This window comes from Lissotriton vulgaris, chromosome 8, assembly GCF_964263255.1.
Source record: "Lissotriton vulgaris chromosome 8, aLisVul1.2, whole genome shotgun sequence".
NCBI lineage: Eukaryota > Metazoa > Chordata > Amphibia > Caudata > Salamandridae > Lissotriton > Lissotriton vulgaris.
The window spans coordinates 1,552,899,774-1,552,915,360 of record NC_141696.1 but is presented as its reverse complement, the minus strand read 5'-3'; the positions used below and the strand labels follow the sequence as shown (position 1 = coordinate 1,552,915,360).

Below are 15,587 nucleotides of genomic sequence, written 5' to 3'. Positions count from 1 at the left end.
TCACCCTTATACCAAATCCAACCGGTATGTGTGTGTACTTAAGGAATAGTTCTTTTGAAGTAATATTTGTCTTTTCTGTCTTTCTCTGCCAGGGAGTACATTGTCTCTACATTTTCTGCTGATGTGTGTTATAATGTGCCGGGGCCGCAGCGGGTGGTGTGAGCGTGTGTGTCAAGTAGGAAAGGTGTGTGAATGGCCTGTAAAGAGGGTGGTGCCTTGCCGAGGCTTTACAGCCCACGAGCTGTGATTCATTGGTTCAGGTTTTTAACCTTTTCACTATTAACAGTGCATTTCCTTTTTGTGAAATCTCTTGTCAATAAAATATACATTTTGAACCTTTCACTCACCCTCGTGCAAAATCCAACCAGTATATATGTATACTTGAGGAACGGATGGATATGCAGTCATATTTGTCTTATCTGTCTCTCTGTGCTAAGGTGTAGGTTGACTCTAGTACTGGGTGGTGTGCCTCACATGGATCTCAACAAGTTTTTTTACTCACAATGCCATGCAAACCTCGAAATGTGACTATAGTCACACATTTTTCTTGCATTACTGTGTCATAATCTTCTGGTATCAGAAAAAAGCAGTGTTCCTACCATCCAGCATTACCCCCAGGTCTCCTGATAAAAATGGTACCTCACTCGTGTGGGTGGGCCAAGTACCCGTGACAGGCAAGGGCCCAAAACATATTGAGGAGACATCAAAAATACCTATCACAAAACGACCTGGTTTTGCATGGGGTTTTGGCCTCTAGCTTGGCGGCCAGAGTCTCTATTGCTGATCCAAATGTTTTTGTCGATGTTTCAACCCAGTTATGGCCCTGTTTGTGGGTCACTGCGGGTCTTCATCAGGACTGTGGGGCAGGGGAGCTAGGGTCTGGTGTGCCGCTTCTCGGTGGCCCTAGTGGGTCCTTTCCAGGTGTGGACCAATTCCTTCATCTTATATGATCCGTGGTTTGATTTCCTCACGATTGTAAGCTTCGGGATCTCATTGACACAAGAAGACCTGTAAGAGACGTATGGCGAAAGAAGCAACCCGACACCCCCACTTGTATAATACAAATTGAACCCATTGATTCCCCTTGGAATTGCAGCTTGCTCTACCAACATCACGACAGTAGAATAACAACATCGACGAAAACATTTGGATCAGCAATAGAGACTCTGTGGAACAGCCAACGGATGTGGCCCACAGTTCAGATTAATTAATGAAATTTGTCTGACCAAAAACCTCCACTCCTTTCGACACTGTATATAAGCCACGATACTATCACTGCACGATATATCACTGAGCACTTGAACTTCACTATTCTCACATCTGTTGCGCCGTTTGAAACATTTGAATTGTGTGTTTTTGAAAATGCAAAGAAGGGTACTTATGAATGCAAGTAAATTCATATCAAATAAGTTGAGATACCCAATATGGTTTGGATTTGTTTGCTAATTCGTCTAAATTAGTTTTTGGCATTTGTGGCTAGGATTGACTCATTGAAAAGAAATGAACTATTAACTATTAAGTAGAATGTGCTAAGAATCCTGTTCCGAAGCCGACAGGACCATTGTTACTTTACCTATTAAAAGCCTGGGTATTTTTATCAGCAGTGAGCTGTCTGTGAAAGCCCTGATTGGGACAGTGGTCTCCTCATGTTTCTTCATGCTGCGAAGGATCAGGAAGATCAGTAGATTTCTAACTACAGAAGTCCTAACCCAAGTCATCCTGGCGCTGGTATTCTCCTGCATTGATTATGCCAACTCACTCCATGCAGGTATCCCTTCATATCAACTAAAACGCCTGCAGTTGGTGCAAAACCAAGCGGTTAGATTAATCCACCACCAGCCCAGATGGCACCATATAAAGCCATAAATGGAAAGTCTACACTGTCTCCCAGTTGCCAAAATGCTGGTGTGTACCACCTTTAAAGCTCTATATGACAATAGGCCAGCATTTGTATCCTCTCGGATTCACTGCTATGCTCCCTCTCGGGACCTCAGGTCTTCTCATATGAGTTTTTTTGTCATCCCTTCCTTTAAACATAATAAACACGGAGGACTTAGGTTTGCGGTCGTGGCCCCTCAATCCTGGAATTTTGTCCCCGTGGAGATTAGATCACTGACCTCTTACGCGCAGTTTAGGAAACAGTTAAAGACCTGGCTGTTCCGCCAGGCATATAACTAATCCCCTCACAGCTGTTGCACTCCCTGGCCTCTAGCGCCAAGAAACCGCTTGGTGTTCATGCGCTTTCCAAGCTCATTTAACAACATAGATTCTTATCATAGCTGGAGTAACATGATAGTCTTTTACATCCAACACAAGCTCAGTTTCTAGTATGGTGCACATCTGAGGGTCATGTATTTTAATGTGCTGCCATACAGGATCATGAACAAAAAGGCGGCTCTGTGAAATAAACCCTTTGTCTAGGATGACATATTTGGTCAGACAGGAAAGCCGCACTGGTCCCAGAATTTCCAGTTTCACACTGTGCAATTCAGTCACAAGATGAGTATATGTTTCTCACATCAAAGGTTATTTCTTTGTCCTTAATTCTTTTAGGATAAGATGAGGATGTGGGTGTCAGGCAGAACCTACATTTTATTTTTGCCAGTTTTACATAGCACAAACTCAGCACAAGGGAACACAAGGCTTCATAACAGCTACAGATTACGTTACACATTGTTTAGGGCCCATGAAGATTTGAAAGGGATTAACAGGCTATATCTACTTATTCAATTCAGCGCCACTTGGTCTGCCTGGAGAAACTGAGGCAGGCTTCATCTGGAGTTGAATCCAGGTAATTTGCCTTTATATAACTATATGAAAAACAAGAACAACAGCAGAAAGCTCATGACTCCTCCCTGCTCAGATCACAATGCTACTAATAACCCACTTATTTTGCCTCTGTCAGGCTGTGGGACCACCTCAGCCACTGATAGCAACCCATTTAAAACCTGCTGGCTGCTTTAGTTAGTAGCATATGCAACAAAGTCCAAGACAGTATCGTTAAAAAGAAACAACTTTTTTTATTCATACAATACTTAAGGCAAATGTATTGTGTATGTAAATGAATTACAGAAAGATATGGCCAATGGCATTCAAAAATGGTTATGTATTTTAATCTTCTTATAATCCATTAGCAGCCGCCTCTATACAAATTAAAGAATAAGCGCTCCTGTGCAGAGTGAGCACATAATGCTGGTGAAACAAGGTGATACACATAAATGAAATTAAAAAAGCGGTGTAATAAGATATTAATCCAGGAATGTTCAAAGATAAGTGTATAAATCAAGAGTTCATGTGCATTCCGTTGCACAACATATATTAATAATGGTATTTTTCAGCCGGGGTCTTATAAACAGCATTTCAACCTTCTGTAACTTATAGGGTCACCATCGGGAGAAAGAAAGCACACAAAATCAGACTGCTGCCAAGAAGAGACAGTGGCGGAGGCTGAGGGAGGAAGAGGATTTATGAGGGAGGAAACTAATCAAGGGCAATGTATATAGGATTTTGGTAACTTAGGACAAGGCCATATCAGTAGTACCTGTGTGAGCTCTATAGTGAACTGTCAGAATGAATGTTCAGAATAAATGATTTGATTGGTACTGGAATTGAAAAATAAATGTGACAGGTGCGCAACCAGTGTCACAGCAGGGTGAGAAGTGCATAAAAAATCAGGATTAATTTAAGGGAATACCAGCTCCTGTAAAAAAAGATAATGTAAGGAAATAAATACTTTGTCAAAAACGCGAAATTATAAAGTTGAGAAAAGCCTCAGTGATACTTACAGATTAATAACTGAGGCAGAAAAGAGTCTTTAAGTAGACTAGCACTAAACAGTTACTGTGGTTATTAAGAGATCTGGTCAAGGAACTAAGAGAACAACTACTCCAGGCGTCTAATTAATTATAATGGATTGTGAAGAAAGATCGAAAAGGAACTAACCTATAGGGAAGAGATCGCTCTATCAGAGAAACAACACAATATCCAAAGCAGGAGAAAATTGTGTACTTGAGATGAGAGTGCAGATCGTATATAAACAAGGCTGATATATCAGCATGAACTGTGTGAGAACACTAGAACAGGCACTGGTTCATACAAAGTGTACCGGCAAAGAAGAAGAGAAAGACCCGCCATAGGAAGGGACAATATCTGAAAAGTGGCACATGGGGACCAATGAAAAAACTGAAACAAAAAAATGCACTGGTCCTGAAAAATTATGCTACATGGAAAGAATTAACAAGCATAGTTAACCGAGATATATAAATAACCAGTTTAACTAGGGGGATAGGAAGAAGGGGAACAAAAGGGTTGGTGCTTTTTTCCCAATTAAAAACGTGAAGATAGAAAACATTTAGTCACTCAGCATGCCAAATCTATGGATGGTCAGGCTATCCAGCCAGAAGGGGCTTAGAATATATGGAAAGCTAAAGGCACATAGTAAACAGTGATATTACCAATTATATGCTGTCGTCCGCAGTGGGTCAAGTTGGGAATCTTTTGGCCTAAGGAAAATTCAACAAGAACACTGATAAAAAATGTTTTAACTGTCATAGATACATGGTAACTGCATTTATTATGCAGCCTTGTTAGTGCTACAGAGAGGGTCCAGGAGCTACAATGCAAGACTAATGCATTCTAGTGTTGTGAAGCGGATACCAGCACTAAAATGCGTTACTCTACCCCTGATGCGTGGTACATGTCAGGGCTGGTGATGTCGCTGTGATGCGCTACGTGGGGACCTCAAGGTCCATAGTTAAAATGAACGCTTAACTAATGACTTACACACTAAATGTGAATACTGCTGCACTGAGTGAATTAATGTAATGCAATTTTCTTTCCTTTGTGTACACAAAGCGCTCTGATACCCAAGGGTCAAGCTAGTGCTATATAAAACTTATAAAAAAATAAACTTGCATAGTACAGATATGTGCATGACATGTCGTAATATATGCATTATTGATACATGCTGTCCATGTCTCACAAGTGTCTGAACTAATCCTACGACATACGGTGTGCTTAGGCCTGTTTTTCTTATGGCTTTACTTAAATTTAAATAAATACATATTTTTTAGAAAAAAACTTTCCGTTCCGGCTCAAGTTTTAAGCCATTGCAGCAGAGCTCTTGTCATTTCTCTTCTAGGTCCAATGTACTATATTTTGCTATGTAGTGTGTTCAGGAGCTATAATGCATGACTAATGTTTTTTAGTGCGGTTGTGAGGACACCAGCACTAGAACGCGTTAGTCTGACCCCTGATGCGTGGTACTTGGCCGTGCGGCAGTGATGTCACAGGCATCAGTGAGGCACTGCCTGGAGTCCTCGCAGCGGCGCTCTCGTCTTTTCCCTCCCTGGTCCAATGCACTCTATCCATGTCTCTCCTTTCCCTTCTCCCTCACTCGTCTTCAGAGTCCAGTGTCTGCTGCTGAGCTTTGCTGCTCCCCTCAGTGCTGCTCTGAAAGGACGGGGCTTTGGACAGACACACAGCTCCTTTCCCTGACATACACAGGGGTGAGTGTTGGGGGTGTTATCCTCTCCCTCCTCATCCTCCCCCCTCGGGGGTGGGGGTGGGGGTGGGTCGGTTTCCCCCCTTCCCTGGGGGGGTCCATCTCTCCTCCTCCCCTGGGGGGGGGGGGGGGGGGGGGGGAGGGGGCGGGGGGAAGGAAAGGTCGGTCTCTTCTCCTCCTTCGGCCGCAGCTGGTTTCAGCCTCGAGCTCTGCTCAGGGTCACTGCAGCCTGTGCTACTGCTGAGGCCGTTCTCTCTTTCAGTTACTCTCAGCCCTGGGGCCCGTGAGTTCCTCTTCCGGTCAGTGGGGGCAGAGACAGCACCAGCAGTGAATGCCGTCTCTACTGGCCTCTTCCTCGGCTCCAGGAAGGAACCTCGGTCTGTGCGGTGACCTTCACCCTCTGACCCCGGACGTCACCCCCGGCCTCGGATTGTCATCTTCACCGTCCCAGGCCGAGGGGCAGAGGGCTCTGAGCAGGTGTCTGCGCAGGTAGAGTCTACAGCCCCCCCCCCGCTTCAGACAACCTGAACTCTGCAACCCCCCCCCCCCCCCCGGCTGAGGACCCTTCACCCCCCCTTCAAGCCATGACCCCCCCCCGCTGAGGACCCTTCACCCCCCCCCCCCCTTCAAGTCACCCCCCCTTCACCTCTCCTGTGCAGCCTGTCCTCCTCTCCCCACCTTTCTTCTCCCTGTCCCCCCTCTCCTCTTGTCACACTTTTTCTTCCCTGGTCCAGACGTGTAATGTTGCTCAAAGATGACTCGGAGGCAGTGGTTGCAGTGCTGTGTACGTTTATTATATATTTAAATAAACTCGTCCGAGGAGCGCCGGCCGGCGCTCTGCTCCGGTGAGTGTCAGGCGCGTTAATCATGCGCGCGCATACCCGGCGCCAACATGGCCGCCGTGCGTCACGTCAACGTGACGTGTAACAACTAGAACGCTACATATCTCCCCCTTTTACCAAACCCAAGATCAGTCACTCACAGTTCGCAGTCTAGCTCAAAGTCTCGAAATCGGGCAGGCCTTACAATTTGTCTGCCTCTCCTGGTCACCTTGCCAATGTTCTCTCGGGCACCTTGCCCCTGCGTTTCTGTATCTTCTGCTCCTCCGCTCATTGCTCCCTCATCATTAGTATTTTCACCCAACACGTCCATCTCTGCTCTCTGAGTCTCGCTTCCTTCCTCACCTTCTTGCTCTCCTCTTGCACTTGCTCCATCTTCTTGCTCATTTCCACTGGGCTCCTCTTCTCCGATCACGTCATCCATATCCGCACCTTCTGAGGACCGTCGTCCCCACCTCACTATCTTGTTGCACCTGGCCATGCGGTCCTGCGACCACACATTCCCATCGCTGAGCAGAGCCGCTCGATCATATACTTCCTTGACTTGCAAGGGTTTGCTATACTTGCTGTCTCCTTTTCTTTGTAAGGTGGCTAGCCTTACTCTTACCCATTCTCCTTTTTCCAATTGAGTGTCCTTTACATTTCTGCGTTTGTTGTAGTTGTTGGTGTATATGGCTTGTGCTCTTTCAAGATTGGCCCTCACTACGGCCGGAGACCACTCGCTGGTTACCACCTTCTCCTTCCAGACCCTGTTGTCATGCGTGAAGGGCTCACGTCCTCTCAATATTTGAAACGGGCTGTAGCCCGTACCTGTGGGGGTTATTCTGTAGGCCCATACCATATTCTCCAACGCTCTCTTCCAGTCTTTGTTGCTAGAAATAGCCGCTTGTATGGCTCCCATCACTACTCTGTTAAATCTTTCGACTAAACCATTTCCCGCTGGATGGTAGATGGCTGTGTGCTTTATGGAGATTCCATTCCTTTCCATGAATTGTTTCCATCTTTCCGACGTGAACTGAGGTCCATTGTCACTTAGGATGGACTTGGGAATTCCTTCTCGGGTGAACGTTTCGGACAGAAACTCTAGAATGTTCTCCGTGTCCATGGATTCACTCACTTTGATCTCTGGCCACTTGGAATAACGGTCTATGATGACGCATACATAGTTCTGTGTGCTCTGGTCATCCAGCACCGGTCCTAGGATGTCTATAGACAACTCTTCCCATGGATTTAAGGGATTGTCAAATTTTCCTAGAGCTGGACGTAGTGGTCTCAACGTCTTGTCGGCCCCTTGGCATTGGGAACACTCTCTGACATGCCTTTCTGCTCTTACGTCCATTCCTGGCCACCAGTAATTTTGCTTCGCTCGGGCCTTGAGCTTTCCTATTCCAAGATGGCCTTCGTGTAGTAAATCCAGCAATTTGTTGATGAGATTTCTTGGGGGAACTACCTTGTCTCCCCGGTAGATGAAGATGCCCTTGTCTCCTACTGACAATTCTTCTTTCACCTCATAAAATGGTTTGAGGTTTGTCCTCACTTTTCTCTTCTCTGGCCAACCTTGTATGATGTGCGCCCTTACATCTTTGATGTCGGTATCTTCCTCGTACGCCTCCATCCATTCTTGTATGCTAATTACCTTCTCTTGATCTTCTATGAGCGCCACCAATTCCCCTCCATCTGCTGGATCTTCCTCCCCAGGCTCCATGGCTGCTGCTCGGCTCAGGTAGTCTGCCACACGATTCTTGTTCCCTGGGATGTACTCTACATCATATCTGAATTCCAGAAGTTTTAAGGACATTTTCGATATCCTGGGTGTGGCGCTGGCATGTCCACACGATGTTAGTACCTTCACTAACGGCTTGTGGTCTGTCTTAAGCAGGAATCGGGTGCCCCATAAGAATTGCCGGAACCTCGTCGTGGCCCACACTACCGCTAGCATCTCTTTTTCGATGACGCTGTATTTGCTTTCGGTCTCTGTCACCGCTCTGGAGGCGAAGCTGATTGTCTCCATGTCTCCTCTTCCTCGGTCTTGCATGAGGACTGCGCCTAGGCCCTTGTCGCTGGCGTCGGTGATGAGCACAGTGGTGCCTTGTGGATCATACCCCTTGAGCGGTATGGCTCCTGAGATCTCCTTTTTGATGACTTCAAACTCTGCTTGGGCTTCCGGTGTCCACTGGAACGCCGTGCTTTCTCGGGTCAGCAGTCTCATGTTGTACGTTTTGGAGGCGAAGTGTAGCACAAATTTGCTATAGTACTCCGCCATTCCCAGGAACGACCTGACTTCCTCCTTGTTCTTGGGGGGCGGTGCCTCTGCAATGGCCTTCACGTTCTCCGCCTTAGGCGTGATCCCTTGTTGTCCTATTTCGTGGCCTAAGTATGTCACCGATTGTAGGCCCAACCGACACTTCGACCACTCTGCCGTGAGACCTTTGGCTTCCAAAGTTTGCAGTACCTTCTCTAGTTTTCGGTCATGATCTCTTCTGTCTCTTCCCATCACTAGGATATCATCCTGGAAGTACTGGACGTCTTCACAGCCTCTGAATAGGTGGTGCATCATTTTTTGAAAGACGGCTGCCGCCGAGGCCAGCCCAAACGGCATGCGACAAAATCTGTAGCATCCAAACGGGGTAATGAACGACGTTAGGCTTTTGCTGTCCGGGTGCAGTGCTACCTGGTGGTAGGCTGACGTAAGGTCGATGGTGGAGTACCACTGAACCCCTCTGGTTTTGGCCAACATCTCCTCTATCCTGGGAAGGGGAAATTTCTCCACTACTATGTTTTTATTGAGTTCTCTCAGGTCTACACAGAGCCTGACCTTCCCGTTGGGTTTCATTACTACTACCAAGGGCGCTAGCCATTCGGCGCAGGTGATTGGCTCTATGATGCCCTTCCTTTCTAGGTCTTGGAGTTCTGTCTGGACCGCTTCTCTCACTGCAATGGGCACATTCCTCGCCTTGTGTGCCACTGGAATGGCTCCTTCCTTAAGCACTATTCTATGTTGGAATTTCTCCATTCTTCCTACCGTGCCCCCGAACACCTTCGGGTAGTTCCTCTTCCATCTGTTCAAGTCTGGCCATTCCTCCTGTTCTGTGAGGAGAATTTGTTCCTTTCCTCCGGGGTCGAGTTTTATGCCGAGATCACCCTGGTCTAGCCATCCTAGGACGGAGGGTCCTTTCTCTGCAACATATAGCTTGCACCACGCCGATCGGCCTCTGAACTCGAATAGTAGATGTCGGAAGCCTAACATGGGAATGCGATCTCCATTGTAGGTGACTGGCCGTATGTCTAGTTTCTCCAGTTCTGGGCCTAACTTGGGTTGGAATTCTTCTTCCCACACTGCTCTCTGCACGATGGTGAACGGAGATCCCGTGTCTGCCACAACTGTGATGGTGATGCCGCCTATGGACAAGTCTAGGACTGGTTTGGTAGATCTCTTGCTGTCCACGCTCAACACTTGATCGTATATACATAGGACGGTGACCACTTCTTCCTCCGTGACTTCCTCGGGGTCTTCTTCACTTTGGTCAACGTATCTCACCATTCCCTTCTGCTGTTTCTTTCGACATACCTTCTCGTAGTGACCCACGATGCCGCAGTGTAGGCATTTGGCCCGGAAAGCCGGACATTTTCTGTCATGGGCTTCATGGGACCAGCTTCCGCACCTGTAGCACGTTTTCTTGTTCTCGCTGCTCGCCGGTTTCCCTTGCCATCTGCTGCTTCCTTTGGTTAGCGGTTGCTTGTTTCTTTGGTCTTTACGGTGATCTTCCTCCTGTATTCTGTTCACCATGGTGGGAGTAGCTACCTCTTTCTTGGTTGCGTTGGCGCATCTCTTTGCGAGTTCTGCTCTCTTCACTATCACCAACACATCTTTAAGCGTGGTATCACCGCTCGCCCACAATTTGTCCTGTACATTTGCACTCGTGGTATGCATGACCACCTGGTCTTTTATGAATTCATCTTCCCACAGTGCGTATTTACACGTGGCTGCCAGTTTTCTCAATGCTGCTACATACTCTTCGATAGTTTCTCCCGCCTTTTGTTTCCTTTGTTGGAAGTTATATCTATCTACTGACACACAGATGGTGGGGCGATACCTTTCGTCCAGGTCCTCCACCGCGTGTGCATATACATCGTTGTCTGTGTCTTCTCTCTTTTTCGGTACTAGACTCTTGTATATTCTCAGTCCTTCTGGTCCTAGATTCAATAATAGTATTCGTTTCTTTCTCTGGGGAGTGAATTTTTCTTCATTTTCATCTTCTAGGACCCCTATGAAGTTATCTATATACTCCTTCCAGTCCTCCCACTTCATTAGAGGCTCTCCAGGCTTCGGTAGGAATTGTACCGGTGCAATTGCGTATCCCGCCGGGGTACTCATCTTCACTTCCTTACCGCCTGTCCCGTCGGTGGTTTTTCCTGGGGGGCTGCCTGGGGTGCTGTTTTCGTCTCCTGTGTGCTTGTTCCTCTGGGGGCTCTTGTCGCTAGACCCCCCTTCCTCCTCTTTAGTAGCCAGCGCAGCGCTCCCTGTGCGTGGTTATGCCGGAAGGTGGCTAATGTGCTATGGCTGCTGTGTGGACTTGCTGTGACTCTGGCCTTTGTGCCGCTTTAATGCTGTGCTGTGGCTCTGCCACGCTCCTCGGGTTCCTCACTGCCTCTGTGCGTTCACTGGGGTCGTTTGCGGAGTGTCTCCCCCCTTGCTGCTCCAGGTGTACCTTGCTGGTGCTTGGATGGCCTGGTGTCCCTGTGCCTCGTGGGAGCCACGTGGTTGGTGCTCCCTTATGTGCTCCCAGCGTCGGTCTGGTCGTCGTCCCGACCTCGTCGCCACTGTAATGTTGCTCAAAGATGACTCGGAGGCAGTGGTTGCAGTGCTGTGTACGTTTATTATATATTTAAATAAACTCGTCCGAGGAGCGCCGGCCGGCGCTCTGCTCCGGTGAGTGTCAGGCGCGTTAATCATGCGCGCGCATACCCGGCGCCAACATGGCCGCCGTGCGTCACGTCAACGTGACGTGTAACAACTAGAACGCTACAAGACGTCGACCCTGGACTCCTTTCACAGCAGCTGGATAGGTGACTCGGTGCATGTCGTGCTGATGATGCCCATTCAGCTGTGTGGATGCTCTGAAACGCCCTCTAGGTCTTGTCGGGCACTTGGCAGAGCCGGGGGGGTGGGGGGGGTGTTATACTAACACATTGTAGTGCTGGTGACTGTTTCACAGCACTAAAAAGCATTAGTCGCCCATTTACAGAACTCCTCGGCCATGTGGGGGTTAACGAGGCTCGTGTGCACTGCCTGCTGGGGGCTCCCACGGCGCTCCACATCAGAATGACTTCCAGGCAATTCACATGTTAATAACCTTTTGGCTGGGCCTGGGTGAACTCACTTTGATGTGCTACGGCAGACCTGCCAAATACCACACGCATTGGGTTAGACTGGCAGCTTTTAGTGAGGCGTCTGCTTCGCCGCACTGAAATGCATTGCTCACGCATTTTAAAACTCCCACACTGACCCCTTGCGTGAAACGCTTGACAACAAGTAGCTGTGCAGCGAGCATGTGTCTGCTGTGTCACAGTCACTGGCAGCAGCGACACAGTCTGTAATTTACTTTTGTGCCTCGTCTGGGCCGGGCTCGACTCTCACTGGTGCACGTGGCCTCAGAGCCGGGCGTGATAACTAATACCAGCTACAATTGGTCTGCGTTGTGCCTCAGGGCTCCAGTGACATGTGGCAGTAAAGTCACTTTTCTCAACTGCCATGGGTCGGGTCTGTCTCCTGTATGTGTACGAGATCACTTGTTTTTCTGCCTACGGACAGAAAGAAAATAATACTCATGTTTCTTATAGCTGACCATTTTGCGTTTCACACCAACGAAAATACTAGGTTTGCCAAGTTCGTTAGACTTAGTAGATTAAATTTAAAAAAAAGTTAGGTGCAACCGAAATGTAACAAACAACAATGACTGAAGACGACAGGGGCAAAGAAAGCCAGCAGGAGGCGTGCGGGTGCGAGCAGCACCGGGCAAGCAATGGAGAGGAGCGAGCGATGAATCGGACTCCGAGACAGATCCATTGGACACCATTAAAACAATGAATCCGTGCAAACACACGAAGAAGAATGTGATACCAGTAGGTGCTGAGGAATGAGAAGCAAGGAAAGAATTAAACAAAATATCTCAGAAGCTAATCCTAGGCACAGCCTAAAAATGACATAAGGGAGAGCTTGATGGAGAGGCACACAGAAAGATTTAGGCCACAAACTCCCCATGTCAAAAATGTCAAACACCAATACTTGCCTCCAGACCAAAGCCTAGAGTGCTCTTGTCTTATCAGGGATCTGAGAGGGAGACATGGTGTCTTTTTAAGAACCGAATAAAGATTATAAATTGAAATTGAGAGGGAGACAGACAGACTAGGCCAGACACAAAGACAGACCATACATGCACACACATTATTAAACACATTCACACACACACACACACTACAAAAACACACAGACAGTACATGAAATGGAGGATCTTGGGGTTTGTTTTAGTTCAGTAACAAAGGCTAACTACAAGACTTTCTGAGTAATGAACTGTTGTATTGTTCTCCAGTTATCATATAGGCTCAATTATTTAGAAAGGGTCTCACAGGACCATTTCTTCTATTTTCCTTAGGCTTAAACCCTACAGGCTCCTTCTTGGCTCCAGAGACCGACCAGAGCTCCACCTCCAGTGTCCTCAGATTTAAGGAAAAGGTACGTGTCATTTTAACCCAGATAAAATACAATAAAAATATTGGATAGCAGATTCTCTCATCCTCTCATTTATGGCTGTTCTTCAACTGCATCTTTTCCAGCTATGTTCTACTTTCTATGTACTGTTTCTTATTCATTTACACTCTCTTCTCTACCTTCCCCATCACAAGAATAAGGCCCTTAGTTAGTTCTGCCATGAAGGCTTACTTCTAAAAGAAAAGAAACCTAGTTGATTTTAGAACTCGCCCTGTAAGCAGGATTCTGTGCACGATAGTCGTGGCTTTGCCCCCGGTTGTCCTCCAAGGGCTCTGTGCCCTTAGTCTCCCCAAACTGTTCCTTCCCCGGACTACCCTGTCACGCACCTGGTCCGCCAAGGTCTTCTCATGAACCATGGCGGGGCCACGGCGTTTCCATGTTGAGTTGAGGCTCCCCTCTCTGCCATTTGTCTGAATTTCGAGGTCTTCCTCTTGGCTCCATGGTCATCCTCCCTCCAACAGCAGCTCCTTGGTTTCGATTCCTTCTTACTTTCATCCGTGCTGTAGCTCCTGTGTGTTCCCTGTGCAGCAGGGTATCCTCCCCCGTGAGTAGGGTCCTCGTTGGTGTTCCTTCACTTCCAGGTCTTGGGGGTCAAAGTCTATCAGCATGAGAGAACGTTTTATAGTCCTTTGTTGGTTTTCCCTCTACAGGGGTTTCCTTTCTATTGCTCTTTATGTCTCTTTAAGATTTTTTACTTCTTATCCTGTTTTCCAGTCTTTCTTCTCTTTCTGCATTTTCTTCTGTTCTTCCTTTACAAGTCCACGCCCACTCTCAGTATACTGAGGGCATCGTTGGGACTCCTCCTCTTCAGGTAAGTACTCCCATTCATGGAGCGGTTAATGGTAACTTATTTTTCCCATATGATCAAAACTGCTAAATCATGCATTGTTCGGTTAGCTCTCTGTAACCAAAAGAGCAACACTGTACTTCACTCTCCACATTACTAGCAAGATGTAATTAAAACGATATGTTGAAAAACGAGCACATATACAACCCACAAACTGGTGGCTAGTTTTAGATTTGTTTTACTCTTGCTACACAAAAAACATGAAACGTAGACATTTTCTTTAACACTGAGACTAACGAATACATATTTCAGATCCTTAGCGCATTATAAATGGTTTACATTGCCTGGACACGCATGTTCTTTACTTTCTGCAAGGCAATTGAAGAGTTGATTGACAGCAAATGAGTTCCCACAGCTCAGAGGCCCTCTGGGGGATATAAAAGCCTTTTTTTTTGTAAATTACTATACTTTGTTCTATCCACTCCTAATACTCAAAAATAAGATGGTCTTTTTCACTATCCACACTACTAGCAAGACCTAACGAAACCCAAAATTAATTTTGAAACCCTACTTTAAATCAACAAGAGGCGTAATGTCAAAACCTGAGATGCACTTATACATCTTACATCAGCAACAGTGATGTCTTATCACCAGTTCAGGTCTCTTAAACAACACATACGCTCCATCAGCCAGGCCACAGAATATTTGGTGCCGGACTTTGCTTTCACTCTGGCAATGCAAAGTCTGCAAGGAATCCGGCCAGATACTTGGGGAGTGGATTGTCAGCTGGGGGGGTCATTTGTCTCTATATGGATGCTGTGCTCTGAAAGTTCAGCAGCCTGCTTGTATACAAGAGGCAGTGGATTGTCAGCTAGTGTCATTTGTCTCTGTGTGGATGCTCTGCTTGGAATGTTCATAAGGCAGATACTTAGGCAGTGAATTGTCAGCTGGGTCATTTGTCTCTCTGATTGTGAGGTACGAATCATCAAGCGGATATTTAGACAGTGAGTGGTCAGCTGGGGGTCATTTGTCTCTATGTGGATGCTGTGTTTGGAATCTTCATCAGGCAGATACTCAGGCAGTGGATTGTCAGCTCGGGGTCCTTTGTCTCTATGTGGATGCTGTGTTTGGAATGTTCATAAGGCAGATACTTAGGCAGTGAATTGTCAGCTGGGGTCATTTGTCTCTGTGTGGATGCTCTGCTTGGAATGTTCATAAGGCAGATACTTAGGCAGTGAATTGTCAGCTGGGGTCATTTGTCTCTCTGATTGTGAGGTACGAATGTTCATCAGGCAGATACTCAGGCGGTGGATGATCAGCTGGGGGTCATTCGTTTCTATGCGGTTGCTGTTCTCGGAATGTTCATCGGGGAGGTACTTAGGACCTAATAGAAGGAAATCATGCCTACTTTAGATGTATTTAGTTCAATCAGTCAAGAAATCTTTATTCCGCTATCAAAGACCATAAAGGGACATAAAAAAAAATTATTACTAAAATCAGATTCAATCCGTGTTGATTAAGAACAGACCAGTATTTCATATAACATTTCCAATTAAGTATGGATAAAGCCATCTAAAACCTTGGTTAGGAAGAGGTAAAACATGGCACTAGTGATAAAGCACAAAGAATTAAAAATCAAAGCTATAAAAGCAAACATATAAAGTGCATGATATCTAAATCTAAACCAGG

At 46.6% G+C, this 15,587-nt stretch overlaps 1 protein-coding gene across 1 annotated transcript in view; it reads left to right on the top strand.

The window, feature by feature from the left end:
* Window positions 1–5,839: 5,839 nt before the first annotated feature.
* The window catches only part of LOC147700369 (uncharacterized), an 83,111-nt gene continuing 73,363 nt past the window's right edge, over window positions 5,840–15,587 (top strand). Inside the window, exons 1-2 of the mRNA XM_086935736.1 lie at window positions 5,840–5,992; window positions 12,996–13,075. The gene's annotated coding sequence lies outside the window, so the exon portion shown is untranslated. The remainder of the gene's footprint in view (window positions 5,993–12,995; window positions 13,076–15,587) is intronic.